At 40.1% G+C, this 18,165-nt stretch overlaps 1 protein-coding gene across 1 annotated transcript in view; it reads right to left on the bottom strand.

Annotated features, from left to right (window-relative positions):
- LOC124164999 overlaps positions 1-18,165 on the bottom strand; it is a 265,496-nt gene that overhangs the window by 157,655 nt on the left and 89,676 nt on the right. The window lies entirely within an intron of this gene.

Raw genomic sequence — 18,165 nt, 5'->3', positions numbered from 1 at the left:
GAGTTATTTTAAGCAGTTTCTAATTTTTCGCACTTTCCTTTCAATAGCAATCATTAAAATAACCACTTTAGCTAATAGTAGGGATGGTCGGATCGGATACCTCGGATCAAAATATCCGCAGATATTGCCCTTCATCGGATACATCGGATCCAAAGTCACGGAAGACATCGGATCTGGATCCGAAATTTTAAATAATAGCTTCAGTGAATGCAACACCCCATAAGGGCGGAAAGAATCCTGATTCTATCTTCGATTGTGCCATCGCATGCGATTCTTGTCCTACGCCACTGGTCAGTGGTTTATCCGAAGATTTTTCCTATTTTCATTTCCAAACCCAAGCGTCACAGTTTAGGTCCTGAGCATGTAAAGATGTTAAAAAAAACAACTTGAAAGCCTATATAAATGATTTTTAATTTATAAAAATATTAAAATATGCATGAAAATCTAAAAAGCATTTCTTCGATTGTATGTACTCAGAATGAACTTGAAGAATTACATCGTTTAATAGCAGGAATTTGAAAATGCATTTGGGTCCGAAAATATCCAATCCGAAAGATCCGGCTCCGAAAATCAAGGATCCGATCCGGATCCGAAAAAATCCTGGATCCGTCCATCCCTAGCTAATAGTGATCGAATTCAACCTTCTCTAGCATGAATGATTGACTCTCTACTGCGTTGAGATGGCAGAGAAATGTAGAATTCCCTACGTGCTTGTAAAAGTCATCCTTCACTACACTGAAGCCTCCCGCTGATAATCCGGAAATTTTCAAGTCATAAACATTATCTATTAACTAAAAGAGACTTCGAATAAAAAATTGTAAAACAAATTCCAAAAGTAAAATTTCCAAATAAACATTAACATTACACTAATAAACTCCAGGGGTAAAGGAAGTAGGCATACTCTACTGAATAAGCTGTCAAAGCAGGATGGTTAAAAGCACATTAGCGAGTGGATTCACTAAAGGAGAGTCTCAATAGTCCAAATTTCGATGCAAAATGTAAATAATATTCTGCACACTTCATCAATATAAAATCATTAAAAAGTCACAGATATTTGTGCATTGTCTGGAATTGCGATTTTAAACAGGACTTTTAAGTACACAGAAACAAACTTTATAGATGAAACTGATAATCTGATCCCTTTTGAGTGATAATTGCAGATATATAAATATATATGTTGGGTCATTTTTCATGACCGCCATGCGTGAAGAACCCGAAAGATTAGACACAGTGATTACTCCGCGGTAACGGGGAATCGGAGTTATGGAGGAAATTTTTTTTAAATATATTTTTACGGCAGAAAGCTGATCTTCATACGATTTAATTTCATTGTAACTGTGCTTTTCTGGTTACCACTGTAATTCCGATGCCAAGAAGCTTCATTTCTCGCTATGCGGAGAGCAAATTTTCAAGCGCAGACTCGTAAATCATTCCCGAAAAATTAGTCATCAAAATAAATTGTTAAGCCAGACGTCACCCAACCGTAACAATGGGAGGAGTCAGGTGAGTGTTAACGCAAATGCCAGGTAATTTTAGGATGGGCTTGAAAATTACGGTTGGCTGATTGCATTAAGATGTTTGAGAACACTCAAGAAAAGATACCATCAAGATTCTGAAAAATAAATCACACGAGGGACAGCAGAAATTATTTGAGGCGTGGTCTACAAACATAGTATCAGTACAAGAATTTGTATTCCAAAAAGCGTATGTTTTTAGATGTTACAGTCACCTTGAATAAATTTAAGCCTCTAAATTAAAATCCGCCTGTGTTTTTAAAACAATTATACGAAAAATATGCAGAATCTTTAACTTCGTGCCTTTCAGAAAAGGGAATTATCTGCTTCGGATAAAATTAATTTGTAGGAATGTACCTGGGAGAGTTCGAAAAAGTTAAAATGATTTTTCAAGCGTGCTCAAATGTGGGACTTCCAGGAAATATAATATTTCAACTGCCCTGATGTCGATGCTCGAGTCGAGCCTCGAAACGTCGGCCATGGAAAGCCTCAACCGGTGGAGAACCCGAGAAGAATCCCTTCAACTTGTTCGCCGGGAAAAACTTCGATCCTATTTCAATATAATATTTTCTATATATTTTTATTTTTTTATATTTTGCTTAATTTTTTTGTAAAAATAGGTTTTGGAGTAACAATAGATCTTACCCCAAGCTGAGACCTTGCGAAAAAAAATCACTCGATAGCATAAGAGGCGGTTACATATTGTTGCGTCACATTTTTGCAGAGCATGACAATTTAAGTAGGCAGACTCCCATTTTCAGTTAACAGCTAGCTATCTGTTGTGCTTCATTAATTTCCACCCTTGAAAGTGACCCAAAATGACCTGAGGTATCCTTGTGAGCAGACATTCACCGCATAGAAGCTCAACGACGATTGCCAAGAAAGCACCGCAGATACTCAACCGGAGCATCGCCATATAACGTCCTCTCATTACAAACTCAACTGCCCATCCTCCCTTTAAAGGCAGAAACAGCATCTACACTACGTGCGCTTCTCAGCTCTAACTAACAATTAACTGCGAATCCGAGTGTCGGATCATCAATGGCTGCGCAGATGGCGCTGACGTAATTTTCAAACATGTCCGACGCATCAAGGTTAGTGCTGTGAAGGTAACATTAGTGCAGTAGGGTGAATCATCGAGCCAGGACGAAAAATATACTAAGGAAGTATTTCCTTGGTTTTGAGAAGGTATTTCGATACCTAGGTGCAACGACAAATAGCTACAATAAAGATTCAGGATGTAATAGGATGTAGCTCAAAAATCCACTACTAGCTCACGGCGATTACTCGGTTCCTAGTGACCGTAAATGCGTGACTCCGATAAATATACACTATTCTTAGCATTTAATTACCTTAAACCTACAAACCACCGCCGCAGTAAATGATGAACTGTAGCAACGACTGGCAGCTGAAAGGAATTGTACACAAATTCAAGTATTATAAATATTACTTACGGCTTTACGATAGCTTAATACATCAAAATAGCAAGAGAAATCAGAAAGTAGCCAAAAATGCAAATGATTTGTCAAAGTGGTTTCCTAATGCAATTGCATGGTATCCTCAAGTAATACATCAAGGAAAAAAGTCAAAATGAGATAGGTCTGGGGGGAGCGATACGTCTTCTTAAGGAACGGAATTTTAGACAACCATTACTTTGAATGAAAAAAAAATTCTGTACACAAAACGACCTAGATTACACATAATATGTAAGAATCCTTCCCCTCAATCCTGACCTCATAATGATGGACTCCGCAGTTCCCTAGGCGCGCAATGACGGTTTTATAATGTGAAGTTTCTTAAAGTTTCCCCATTGTGTGTTAATACGAAAGCGAGTTCACGTCGAGGGAAACGATGAAGACGAGAGGACATATGAAATGAGCGGAAGGAAAGGAGATTGTAAATATGTGGAGGGGGTACCACTGGCTTCGAGCGTGGAGCGAAGTGTGGCCGGAATTGGGGTGCTTGGGGAGGACAGGCCACGCCCACTTTGACCAAAACATTGACACTCCCATAATGGCCCTATTTGGTAAAATCTTTGTTCACAACACGGTAATACATTAAAATAAACTAGGAAACGCAAAATTTAAACCTTTTTTCTCACTTCATTAGCAGGCTCCGCGAAGTTATGACTCAAACATCTTTCCCCAGAGGAAATTATTACCAATCACCACGGTTACGTTCAACAAAGAGTATGAGGGTTCAGGGCGAACCCTTCGGGGATACAACGCACCGAGGCCGGGAACCAAGTCAGTGGCTTATACGCCCGATCACCCGGGGAGGGGGAGGAGAGTAAGGGAAAAAGGAAAGAGGCGCCGCCGCAATAGGAGCCCGACGACGCCAATGGGAAAGGATAGGAACGGAAAGAACGGGATGGGGAAAACACCTCAGCGCTATAGAAGCGAAGAGGGCCCTACTATAAGCGAAACCAAGCAAAGCTATTAATGTTCTAACGACTTTGGAGAATCGTCAGAATGAGGAAGAATGATCCAACGATCAAATCTTTTGATGGGCTACGTTCAACAACCAGCTCAGCTTAAAAGAAAATTTTACGAGAGTAAAATACGTAGTCATTTACGTGCACTTATCTGGTATTGAACTTCATTATAGCCAACAGAAATTAAAAATTACAGTAATGAAGTATATTTTCAAGGATATCCCCAACAGTAAAGTGGCTAACAGACACAAAGTCTATACATTAATAGAAGTATCGCGAATGATGAGAAAAATCCTATGACAATCACTGTCGAAATACTAATGAATATGGTAGCATTTTTCACTTAATATAGTGCATTTTCAGAATGAAACTTAGCCACCTTAAAATATCAGTCGGAGACTTAGTCCAAAAATAGGGTGTTTTCCTATTATTTCTTTATTGCTTAAATCAAATGATTATTACTCCTGGAGTACGTATTTCACGCTTTTAGATTTTTAAATGACGATATCTATTTTTCGCGATTAAATGAAAAGTGAATATTTTCAAGCGCGCGAAAACGCGACGGTTGAGTATGAATGATGGGAAAACTCCGTGTGACGTCATTCTGGTTCCCGCTGCCGCAAGTGAGGTGACCTTGGGGCGAGGCTTAGAGCGCTGATACGACGCAGGATGCTAGCAGGTAGCAGAGTACCCTGCTAGCTGGTAGCGCTGGGCTTAAATAAGGATTATTAATACCTTAACAAACGAAGAAAACTTTCCGACCTTAGCCAGTTTTAATTGGTGGTTATTAATACATGTTTCCCTGAGCTCTGTGCCTCATGCATGCATTGGTAATCTCAGACGATGTAAAACTCCTATCTACTCGCATTGAAACTAGGTCCCTGTGACGTCACGTGGAGTGGCATCGCATGCGCGATAATCTGGCCTTTTTCAAATGAGGTTAAAATTGACCGTTGCCATTCGTCTAAACTGGGATTACTAAAACCAAATAATTTGCATATTATGAACACACTAATGGTGGGTAACGAATCGCAAACAATGCCTTTCGTATTCTTTGGTGAAGGAAACTACCCTATTGTCAAACCAAGATGGCGGAACTTCGATCACGCCAAAACGTCGGAAACAGCGCCTCCGGATATTCACAACCTCCTTGGCGGAAGGGAACCACATCAATCACCGAGAGATGAGAGTAAACACACAGGTTATTACCCATTTTGAAACGAGGAGGAATTACGGTAAGCAGAGGAGAAAGCTTTTAGAAGAATATGAATACCCCACGGAGAACGCCGCAAGGCGTAAGTCAAATTGGATCAGACATCCAAACCTTTAATTTATGGTATGCCGTTGTGAGCGAGGTGGTCAAGTGGATCAACCCTCCCCCCCCACACGAAATTTTCATCTACATCTACATCTATATAATACCCCGCAAGTCGCCTAAAAGGCGTGTGGCAGGGGGTGTTAGGATACCAGCCGTTTACAGCAAAAAAAAAAAAAAATGAAGTGCTCCAACGAGGTTGGGACTAGCGTTTATTAAAGTCCTTTATGGTTCGGGGGAAAAACAAATCCTCATATCTATCCGTTCGGCAAAACATCTCTCTTAATTTATCGCTTCTATCGGGCCTGGAAATATAGTGTGGCTCTAATATTATGTTCTCTGTGTCGCTCTTAAAGATATCCATTCTCATTGTTCAAGCAATCTAAGCCTAGCGCGCAGCCTCCGAGTCTTCAGCCTAATTCGCTTAACATCTGGGTAACACTGTCTTTACGCCCGTTACACTTTTTGACGAAACGCGCAGCCTTCCTTTGTGTTTTTGGCAGAAATTTTGTTTGATTTATCCCCTCCAAAAGAACTCTAGATGTACCCGCTGCAAATGAGTCCCATCGAATTTTTTTTCCCGACTCTGCCTTGCATCACGGTGTTACCTCATGTAGTTGGGTTATCGGGTAGGACCATATATCTCTAATATACACAGTTGCATATATTCATAAAAGAGAATGTCCGTTTGTCTGTCAAAAAAAGAAAAAAAATACCAGTTTGGCACATATAAATATTAATGTCGTAAGGAATGAAACCTCAAGAAACAAACAAATGTTAATATAACAAATTAACTAAATTTTCTGAAATATATGTAAATTTTATTGTAGCCCAATGTCAAAGTTGTAAGAATTAAGTTTCCTTTTTCACACAAACCGAATTAAACGCAAAACAAATTCTCTAAATACCAACCGCAATCCGAACGCTGCCGTTGTTCACCGTTAACCAGTCGCACACGGATTTGAACCCGGGCCACCCGGTTGGCATGTGAAGTCTCCACATTACTGGGCCACCACGCCGAGCGCATTCTCAAATCGCAAGTGGCAAATTGAAGCGAATGCCAAGGGCAGTAATCCCGGCCTCTCTTGGCAGCTCCAAGAGTGAAAAACCACCGCGTTGAAAACGGCGAACGCGTGAGAGCCCATTACTTGTTAGAAAACCCTCCTCAAGTCGGACTGACGGCCTCTCGGGAAGGGAAAAGGTCAGAGGCGAGGTCGGACGCGAAATGAGGCAAGCTGCGAGGAAGACGGTTTGTGGATAGTTTGAGTCCGTGACTTCGTGAAATTACTTAAACCACTATATATTGCTTCTAATCAACATCAAAAATGTATAAATTTTCAGCTATATTTAGGAAATATGTAAACAATACTTTATTTTGCGGGGTAAATTGTAATGACGAAATATTTATCCGTCGCATTTATTATGATTGAGTGAAAAAATGTCAAGTTTTCACTATGAAAAATCTTGAAATTTGATTTCTCCCAGAAACAGCTCTGGGTTAGAAAGGGTTAATGTCGAATTTAAAAAAACCGTGTAGGTTTCACAAAAATACAGTGATAATGGATCGACCGAGTTAGTATCGAAGAAGTCCTAAGAAGAGTAGGAGAGAAAAGAAGCCTCATGAAAACCTTAAAAAGAAGACGAAACAGGCCACATATTGAGACATGATGGTCTGATGAAAACAATCGTCGAGGGACAAGTGGAAGGCAAGAACGGAAAAGGAAGACCTATGGAGCAAGTAAAGAAGGATGTGAAAGAGAAGAAATACGTAGGTGTGAAAAGATTAGCTAATATGAGAACTGAGTGGAGAGCTGCGTCAAACCAATCCTAGGATTGTTGACCAGTGATGATGATCTCGAGATACGAGTACCCTAACCATAGAGACTGCATAGACGAGACCCAATTCCATTCCAAAGAAGGCTGATTTCCATTGCTATTTCGGTTGAATTTTAATTAGTTTTCAAAAATGTGCACAGCTCGGTGATGAGTAAAATGCAATCCACCTTTTTCCCAATATTTTGCAGTATAATGTTTGTAATTGGGAGAAATAGCAGGAAAAAGTTATGAATTTCGTATATCACATCATCAAGAATGGAAATAGAGTAGTTTCCTTCATCAAAGAAAACGAAATGCATTGATTGCGATTCGTTACCCACCATTAGTGTATTCACAATATACAAATTATTTGGTTTTAGTAATCCCATTTTATACAAATGGCAATGGTCAATTTTACCCGCATTTGAAATAGGCCAGATTATCGCGCATGCGATGCCACTCCACGTGACGTCACAGGGACCTAGTTTCAATGCGAGTAGATAGAAGTTTTACATTGCCTGAGATTAATTATGCATGCACGAGGAACAGTGCTCAGGGAAACATCTCTTAATAATCACACATTAAAAATACCTAAGTTCGGAAAGTTTTCTTCGTTTGATAAGGTATTCATAATTCTTATATATGCCAAGCGCTACCAGCTAGCAGGGTACTCTGCTACCTGCTAGCATCCTGCGTCGTATCAGCGCTCTAAGCCTAGCCCCAAGGTCAGCTCACTTGGCGACAGCGGGAACCAGAACGACGTCACACGGGGTTTCCCCGGCATTCATACTTAGCCGTCGCGTTTTCGCGCGCTTGAAAATTTTCACTTTTCATTTAATCGCGAAAAATAGATATCGTCATTTAAAAATCTAAAAGTGTGAAATACGTACTCCAGGAGTAATAATCTTTCATTTTAGGCAATAAAAAATAATAGGATACCACACTATTGTCTATCAGCAACGCGAGTGGCGACTTTTGTAAACCAATTTAAATGCGCGGTGGGTGACAACACATTTAGAGGCGAATTGAGGATCCTCTTTCGTAATATTCGCGCAAAAATCCAAGTAGATTTCACATAAATACATGGTACCTCGAGATACGACTGCCATAACGAGCGAGATATTTGGGATACGAGCCGTAGAGCGAGCGAAGTTTCTCTTTGAAATACGAGCGAAATTTTATATACTACGAAGAACGGCCGACTGCGGCGCTACCTACAGTTGCATTTAAGTTGTGTGTAAGTTGAATTTAAGAGACCAGAATACAAACAAAAATGGGAGACACACAAGATTTGTACCAGGAATAGATCGAGAGGAAAAGGAATACAAAGAGGATAGCATGAGGACTGCGAGTAGCGTTATGCAGATGGGCGAAGGAAATGGAATAAGGAATGAATGGGGATAATTGCAGGGAAGGGTTGGAAACCGGAATTTATCGAGAAGAACACCGTGAAAACGTGAGAAAAAGAGCTTCGGGGCAAGAGAATGAGCTGTTGCGGAACAGCTGCGGATGGCTATATCGTATCACGTAATGTATGTAGCCGTATCTCAAACTCTATACTTCATCACCAAGCCAATCCATTACTTACACTCATCCCAGTCACGCGCTGAGGAGAAAATAACCGTAAAAGCTTGCCGAACGAAGTCAATTGGATGATATGACTTCTAACAAGCGTTAATAGGATTAAATCTACGACAAACATTTTTGAAGTGAAAACTTCTTATGTCGCGTTGAGCACTTATTTTAGATGGGTAAAAGACATTGGACTCCCGTCTACCTATATGTATATCCGCTGCTACATATATTTATATTTATGTATATTCTGTATATACACAGTATACTCGCTATATATACAGTACTTGTCGAGGGGTACAAACCATTGGACTCACATCACCGTCACCATCATCGCTACTAAATATATGTGTAATTGTATATTCTGTATATACACTTTAGTCGATGGGAAAAGTGAAAACTTCTCATGTCGCGTTGAGCACTTTTGTAGATGGGTAAAAGACATTCGACTCGCCTCACCGTCACTGCTATCACATATAGGTGTAATTGTTTATATTCAGTATATACACAGTATACTCACTATATACACAGTACTTGTGGAAGGGTACAAACCATTAGACTCGCATCACTGTCACCGTCACCAGTCCATACTCGTGCAGGAGAGTGTACTCGATACAAGAATAGTGAAGCTTAGTACAATATACCTCAATTTCTTTTATTTAGGTAAAATAACTGTGTACAATATCGCAACAAATAAATAATTTACTGCATTATATACATGATTCTACTTTCTACATATTAATAAAACACTTCGTTAGAAATTATTCCTTACATCAAAAAATGCTCACGTTATGTCAAGTTTTCACTTCCGCCGGCATTCCCGGAGTGCAGATTTTTTTGGAAGAACTGGTGATGCGGCCTCGTCAAGGGCGTACCCAGAATCAAAATAAGGGGGGCAAGCCATGGTTGTTCAAGTTGTAACATTTTAACATGGAAAAGGTGAATGAAACCAACATTTTAAGAAAATTATATCAGCAATTTATTAGTTTTAAAAATTATTTGGCTGATTTTTTTTTATTTTAGTTACATGACTTGTACGAATATAATTTTTCGTGCGTTTAAAGAAATATTTTTGAAAACTTTCCTTTTAATCCAGTCCTGATTTTCGTTAAAGGCTTTTGCCAGTTTTATTTCTACGGGGGGAAGCTGCCGCCTATGTAAGCATACGCTGGAGTAAAATGAGATTACTTACACACATATCCCACTCTACCGCTAAGCCAGCAAAAACAAAATTAGAAAGCTTTCCGAATCAAGTTAGGGGTGAATATTAATTGGAGCAAGCGTTAACAAGATCTTGTCTATGACAAAAATTTTCTCGGAAGAATTGTAAAGATTAAGGCCTAATTCACCGTTTTATATGCATACTTACGACCTGTAAAAAACTTACATACTGTCAATTACAGGTCAGATTAAAAAACTCCAGCGTCAATGGAACTTACATGACGCATTACCAAGAATATACCATTTATAGAGCTGTCAATGTCTTGGAGGAAGGGCAATATTAATGGTGGTAAAAATGACGGTCATTGGAATACAAGATAAAAGTGCATAATAATTATAAATGGCACCATAGATATCTTAACTCAACAGTGGTAATTACTATGTCCTTAGTTAACCGGTATTGTGTATACTTTGCCAAACTTCCCAGATGAATATGATTATGACATTGGAGAAAGCCCCCTACATTAATAAATAATGCATCGGACCCAACGAACTAAATGAAACGATTAACCAAGTATTTTCGCCATCATTTTTATTTCAGTCTAAAGTAATAAGATTTGGATGGATGAGGCAGACACTTTGTGAAGATCCATTATGAGATATGAAGTAAAACACTTCGTGGAAAGTGCAAAGTGTTTTACTTTATATCTCTAAAGTAACAACGTTTATAAAATACGTATAAAATCGTATCCGGCTCGATTTTGTGGAAGTTCTTTGTATCCATGATAAAAAGAAAAACACAATGGCAATTTCCACACTTTCCACATGTTTATAAAATACGATCGACATAAATAATTACATATTATAGTGTTAAAATATCATTTCCATTTTTAAATACAAATAATACGTAGAAATTGTGCGAAAAATCCACAGGGAAAATATCATTCGCCTTGACCGGCATGATTTTTCCCTATGGTTTCCCGGTGGCGAATGATTTTTCCCCCTAAGGATTTTTCGCACAATTTGTGCATCGAGGGTGACACTTATAAAATTTATCACCGTGGCAAGTCCGTAGCTAGTCCGCTAGTATACTTAAATCACGTAGAAATTGGCTGTCGTGGCCCAGTTTTATCGTTGAAGCGAAGAATCGAAGAAATAGTGGCATCGAAGAATCTTTACTCTTCCATGCGGTATCTGCATGAATATTTTTAGTCAAAAGTCACCTTTAATCTGTCTATTCTGCTTCATTCTTAGCTTTAAAATTTTGAATTTTATATCCTATTAACCGGGATAAGCAAAACGTGAGCAATGGTCATGTAGAACACGTAAATTAGGGCAGCTAAAATGGTAAATGTCGTCAGCAAATACAATGAGCAATCTACAAACCACGTAAGCAGAATTTTCCAGCCATTATAAGAGTTAAGACCCTAATTCGTATTTGATGAACTTATAAAACTACTTCATTAAGGGAGAGAGGATAAAGCAAAACACAGGTTTATAAAGTCTAGTGACGCTCACAGAGGCATGACAGCCATCATTAAGACGGACTCGACAGAATGCCAGTAAAATTGGCAATTACCAAGCTTTCACGGTTTATTAAACCTTTTAAAGCGCTTCTGACATTTACTTTTTCATCTCGCCCAACGCTTGAAGCCGAGAACTGGGATAAAGGAAGCTGTTAGACTTCACAACCGTAAAACCAAAATGCGTAAAATAAATGTGGCATTAAATCGGGAAAAAATAAAACGAGGGATCGCAGAGCGTAACATATCGGACGAAAAAAGAAAGATTAAAGCCACTGGAACTCAGGAAGTAGAAAATCTGAAACCATCACGTCATCCGAACTTCACAGGCACATGAGGTAGCCCCGCACTGATATACAAATGTGACACAAGCTAAATTGAGAAATACCAGGTCAAACCACATAGTTCAAGGATCCCTTCCCTTTCGGTGCATTCCACAAAGGTGAGGTAGATTCAAATTAGTCTCTCAGCGCCCTACCACATGTAAAATTCTTTCCCTATTCATTTTCTTTATACGAATCCTCACCTGGCCTTCAGCAGTATTATTTAAGTACATTACTGATTAAGGTAGTTTTCCATGGAGTATCTAAGAAGTAACATTCTTTCCTCCATTCATGGACTTCCCTTCTAATCTAACAAACTCTGCAATGCTCAATAAGGTCTACTCTCTTTCATTCTACCCACAAATTCAAACTCTCTTCCTTCATCTCCGTAGTTAACTTAATATTCTACCCTCTATCACTGTTTTGAATATCCCCTCCCCGCTAAGTACTCGCTCCATCCATACCTTCTGTATCCTCCGTATCTCACCTAGAAGCTGCCTCTCCTCACCCATATGTCCAGCACTTCGTCCTTCCTCCTCCTCTCCGTCCACTTCACCTTCTCCATTCTTCTCCACACCCACATCTAGAATGCCTTCAGTCTCTTTTCGTCCCGCTTCCTAAATTTCCATGTACAGCTGCAACTCATACTAAGCTACTATCCAGTACAAGGTAAGTGACATGTGGTTTCACTGCTTCGTATTTCTCTTATATCTCTACATAACCCATTTCCGCCCAGGAAACTTTCTGCATGAGATTGTGAAAATATTTAGGTATAGTTCTCCTATTTTAGTCTTTAGCAATCTAGTGAAATATTTTGGTGATCAATCTAATTGTTCCTTCGGAATGACCCGTAGCCATGTAGCTATACCGGCTGGTAACGAGGCCATAATCAATTATTGGTCAATTCCTATGAGTGGTCACGATAGAAAGGACAAATCTTCAGGGTAAGCTAATTTTTGGATGAAGAAAGTTGGCATAATTTATACAAAGCTATTTCTTGTGCACTTTCATGATACTTGCAGTAGGCGTCCATATTGAATTTTCGTTTTGCATCCGTCCATTTCCATCAGTGGATTCATTTCAATCGGCTTCAAAAATACGCTATTTAGTGGATTCAGTTATTAAGATTCAATACACATTTGTGATAATTTGAAAAGCAGGAAGGTGTGCGGGTTTTCTCCAAGAGCTAAATATGGTCAGCATGATCGGGTGTAACCGTATGGCTACGGTGGGTAAAAATGTATTATGTATTACCATTCATTTTTAGGCTAGTTGAGCCTAACGCCATCTTACTGAGGGCGTTTTGGAATGCACCATCTACAGTAAATTTGTTTCCGGATCCCGCGGCAAAATTTTGCATGGACATCGTGAGACATACTCAATCACATCCACAGGCAGCTGCTACAAGTCTTCTGCATCTCAAATCGCACATTTAGTATTTACCATCCATTTTGAGACTACCAGTTATGTCTATAGTTGAGCCTCCCACTATCTTAAAGAGGATTTTTTTGGATTGCACCTTTTATCTTGAATATATTCCTAGGTCCCGAGGCAAAATTGGGATAGACTTCTCGAGATATACTCAATTGCAGGAACATGCAGCTGCTGCAAGTCTTTAACTGCTTTCTGTACCTCAAATCGCATATTAAGTATTTACCATTCATTTTGAAGCTACCGGGTGCATCTAAAAGCTAAGCCTTCCACCATCTTACAGGGGACGTTTTGGATCGCATCATCTACAGTGAATTTGTTCCCAGATCCCGGAGCAAAATTTGGCATGGACATCGCACATCGCGAGCCATACTCAATTGCAGGCACGGGATGCTGCTGCAAGTCTTCCCCGTGATACTGCAAAGCCACTTAATGGGCCCATCTTCACTCTGCCACCTTCGAGAGGAGATACGAGATCTCAGCAACCAATTGGGTCGAACACATTTTAACTCGGGATCCGGTTTTCCGGCCTCACATCTCTCTCCCATCCCTCAACGTCCGCGATGAACCCGAATACACTCACGGTCGCACGCAAACACGCGCAAGCAAGCACGAGGAGAGCGGGGAATACTCAGAAAAATCCTCGTCCGCCCCCATCGGATCGCTTCGCGGGGAGGAAGACTGGAACTTCCGCCCAACGTAAGGAGCAAATAAAAACCCCCACTCACCTCCCCCTTCAGCCTCTCTTCCCAATAAACACCCACGCTTAAAGCTCCCGTTGCAGCGCCCAAGGAACGAGGACAACCGCGGATCTTCAGGGCAAATACGTATATAAAATAGCGCTCAGGTTGGCTGCGTTTTCTTCGGTCATTTACTTAAGCCGGTGTCCCACGGTCAAATTTATGCAACGGGACGGGGGTGTCCCACGATGCATCTCATTTGGACGAAAAACAAACGAAAGACGATGTATATGTCAACAAATATGAAAGCTTGTGGAAGTGAAATATTCTGTCTTTTTTAGCAGGCGAAATTGTCTGAACATTAAAGAGGCGAACATTAAAGAGGCGAAAAAAAGAAAACAGAAGGAATGCTGAACTTGGCCTTGGCTGGAAAGGGGGTATGAAAATGTTGAAATAAGCTTGCTAAACATGTTGGAGAAGGAGTTGGTAGATGTTTCCGTATATTATCGATAATAATAGACGATAAGTGAGGATATTTTCATGTCCCTCATCAGCAAGGTTGAGGGCAGAATAAAACGCCAGGATACAGACGTGAGGCAGTTTATTCCCGCGAGGAAAACGTTATTAATAAATGATGGACAATGTGGTTGAGAAGATGTTATGAATAGTGCTGTAAACGTGCATTTAAATCACATTTTTTCTCTCCTAATCTAGAAGTTGCTAAAATAAGGTCCAAAACGGTGTCTTTTGCCATCGATAGGACCAAAAGCCAGTTGGATGAAATTTTGACCGTGGGACATCGGCTTTATACTGTGGTTTTCTTCGCGGTACCTTCGGACAACTGAAGTTAATGTCATGCTCCGATAAAATTAACAATATACATCGCAATACAGGAGTACGGAAATCCAGAAGTTGCGATGTTCTTAGTCATGGTGGGCAGGTATTCGTGCACTGTGAGAGGCTTCATATATACTACGGAATACGTCGTCTGCTGGTCAGGGAGTTCGCGAGAAATCGACAACAGGACGATTTGTAGTTCGGTGATTAGTTGAAATGTATTTCTTAACGCGTAATGGTCAAGTAGAAAAGTTAATTCAGTTTTTTGTTCGTCCAACTGCCCTTTAAAACTATACGTTTCCCCATGCAGCAACCCGTAGCAGTGCAGTAACCAGGGAGAAGTAGATAATTTCTCTTATTTGGTCATCCCACTTTCCTAGTATTCTTTTGATAAAACCCAATTTACGAGTAGCTTGAGCTATCATTTCCCGAATATGCTTATTACACGATAGATCATTATTGAGTCTGACTCATTACTATTTTACGGATTCTAAAGTCTCTAATTCGGTATACTGAATGATATATCTTTGTCGTGGGGAGTTATTTTTTCCATAATTTCATCACTACGCTTTTTTTTCAAATTTAACTGCCACGCTAATTTTTAAGACTGTTAGATATATCTAGAGTAGAGCATTTCACAACCTTACAGAGGGAGTTTTGGATTGCACCTTCTATCTGGAATTTCTTCCCAGATCCCGTGGCAAAATTTGGGATAGACATTGCGAGCTATACTCATTTGCGGGATAAGGCAGCTGCTACAAGTCTTTCACTGCTTTCTGGACCTCAAATCTCTTATTGAGAATTTACCCTCCATTCTGAAGCTAACGGATACATCTTAAGTTAAGCCTTCTATGCTTAAGTTCACTTAAGAAGGTGAACTTAAGCACCATGCTTAAGTTCACCTTCAAATTTTAAGAATAACTGAGATGAGACTTGTAAGCATTCGGTATTTTGCTATAAGGGTGATACCCAAAGGATAAAAAATATACATCCCAATCCCTTCCAAGCCCGACCACTTCGATTCCCTTGCTCCCAACACTTGCCCGCTGACTACGCCCCCTCCTCAAAAAGTGGGCGTGTCCGCAAGGGGTGCCGATCGCTGCCTGCGCCGTGCGGTAAACGCCTACCGCGCACTCGCGTGAACTCCGGACGAACAAGTGTCGATGGCCACGAGTAGGGTCGGCCGTTTGGGTGGGCGGTGGCTCAAGCTGAAACATGCGCAGGGAGAGAGGCGCTAACAAGGTGGCGAAATAAAAGCCACCGACCGTCCCAGATGATTCCAATAGGTGGTGGAGGAGAAAAAAAAAGTTGACTGAGGAAATAAGCGAAGGAACGAGTACACAAAAAAATCACGGAAAACAGCACATGAACGCGAACGGTGAAAAACGTGGCCTCATCCTTGACCCACAGATATTTATCACGAGTTTGAACGCACTTCCTTCGTAAAAATACGTGAGAGATTTTACCACCAACGAGCGATTCTTCACGCCTTGATCATCCTCAGGTAAGGAAATAAATTATAATTAATCTAAGCATAATTCGACACTTTTTTTTGCTATACACGCACTTTTGCCGGCCTTGGTGGCGGCATGGTAAAATCGGTGGCTGATAATCCAGGATTCGCGGGTCGATTTTCTCTTACAGAGCATGGATGTATGTGTATGTCCATAACATTAATTGAAATACAGGACTGTATGGCGTCCAATTCGGTTGATAATTGAAGACAAAATAATTATTGTTTTTATTAATACTTTTCATTAGACTGATTGTTTCTACACCTTAGAGTCAATTTTAAAGCTATGAATCCCAAAGTATGTAAACTAGCAGTGTAAACCAAACGGTACAAATTGGATTTCGGCAATAATAGTAAAGCGTTCGGTCAATCAAATGATTGCAGAACTACAAACATTATTTTTGGCAAGATATCTTTTATACCTTGTACCCAAAATAAAAAGCTATAAATCGGACCCATTGGGTTATTGTAGATCTTAAATCCAGTTTCATCATCCATGAAACAAATATTTTGACCAAATTCTGGCCAATTCAATATTTTCTATCAAAAACTCATGATTCAAACTCTTGATTTATCAATATCTTTAAAGTGCTTAAGCTAAGTTAAGCGCCAGTTGAATCTGACGCATTTTGTGACGGTAAACTTCTATTTATGGACATATTAACTCACTGCAAACGGAACAGAACCGTGGGCCATAGTGTGTATGGAAACAGAACCCACATTGACCTTTGCCTGAATAAAAAAACCACCATCATCCTTCCCAGAAGGTATCAGTGTTTTCTACCTTCATACACAGGGCCATCTCTATCGCTGATCAGGATAACCTCCGCAAAGAAATATGACACCTGAAGAAAACCTTTACCCAGAACGGCTTCGGCAGACATCAGATACACGTAGCCCTAAAAAGGGCCCTTACTCTTAATAACACTTCATCAAAGGAAGAGTCTACTTCGACGACCAGGACCCTTCTCCTATATATATCCACCATATCGGGAAAGATCTCTAGAATCCGGAAGAGGTTTGACATCCACACTATCCACCTGCAACCACCAAAATTACGAGATCAACTTGTAAAGGCAAAGGACCCAACCGGACTAAAAACTGATGGAGTGTACGTAATACCAAGTGAATGCAGAAAAACCTACATTGAAGAGACGGTACAATAGAGACCAGAGTGAAAGAATACAGTAGACACCTTCGATTAGGACAACCGAAAAAATCGGCACTGGCTGAGCACAGCATCCTTGAAAATCACATGGTTCGCTGGGAAGAAACGAAGCTACTGTGTCGATCCCATGGATACTGGGACCGCACGTGAAGGAATCCATTCAGATTCGATAGCACGACATCGAGATCAACAGAGACTGCGGTTACAACGCAAGCTATACATAGGACCACCTCCTGAAAATCCGAGGGGAACTGGGAGCCAATCAGAGCACTCCACACCAGCTAAGGAAAGACCACGAGGATAACGCCTTCCAGACATCACTTGACTTCTTCAGCAACATTAACATTTATCAACGGTTACACGGCAGTCTACGTGGGGTTTTGCCGGTTTCCTTCACGTCTCGGATGAATGTCGGACTAATAGCCATCCCGGGGGAAAAGAGTTTCCGAAAAATATGCCTTACGATTGCAGCTACAAGCTCATAAACGTATGTAAACTTTAAATATCCATATGACAGACCCTGAAGAGGAAAATTGTCCTAAATAGGGTCTATGCTGTAAATATATCAAATACTAGGGATACTATGTAAATATCCATGTACACTGGCAGCATTGAAAATTTAAAAAACTATTGAATTGAAATGACGGCAACACTTTTTTCTTCCGCGAGATAAATATTGCTGTATTTATCATAGAAAAAATCAGCCAAATATTTCAAAAGAATGATAAATAGCAAAAAAAGCAAGCCTCACTATCCTTCAGATTTATAAGCATCACTGCACCATACATTGGGGACAAGAGGATGTGGATATAAATTTAGCAACGGTGATAATCGAATCCCATACCTGCGAGCATGGTGGAATAAATTAAGTTAATTATA

The sequence above is a fragment of the Ischnura elegans genome, chromosome 9 (genome assembly GCF_921293095.1).
Source record: "Ischnura elegans chromosome 9, ioIscEleg1.1, whole genome shotgun sequence".
Lineage (NCBI taxonomy): Eukaryota > Metazoa > Arthropoda > Insecta > Odonata > Coenagrionidae > Ischnura > Ischnura elegans.
This window is presented reverse-complemented; position numbering and strand designations above follow the sequence as displayed.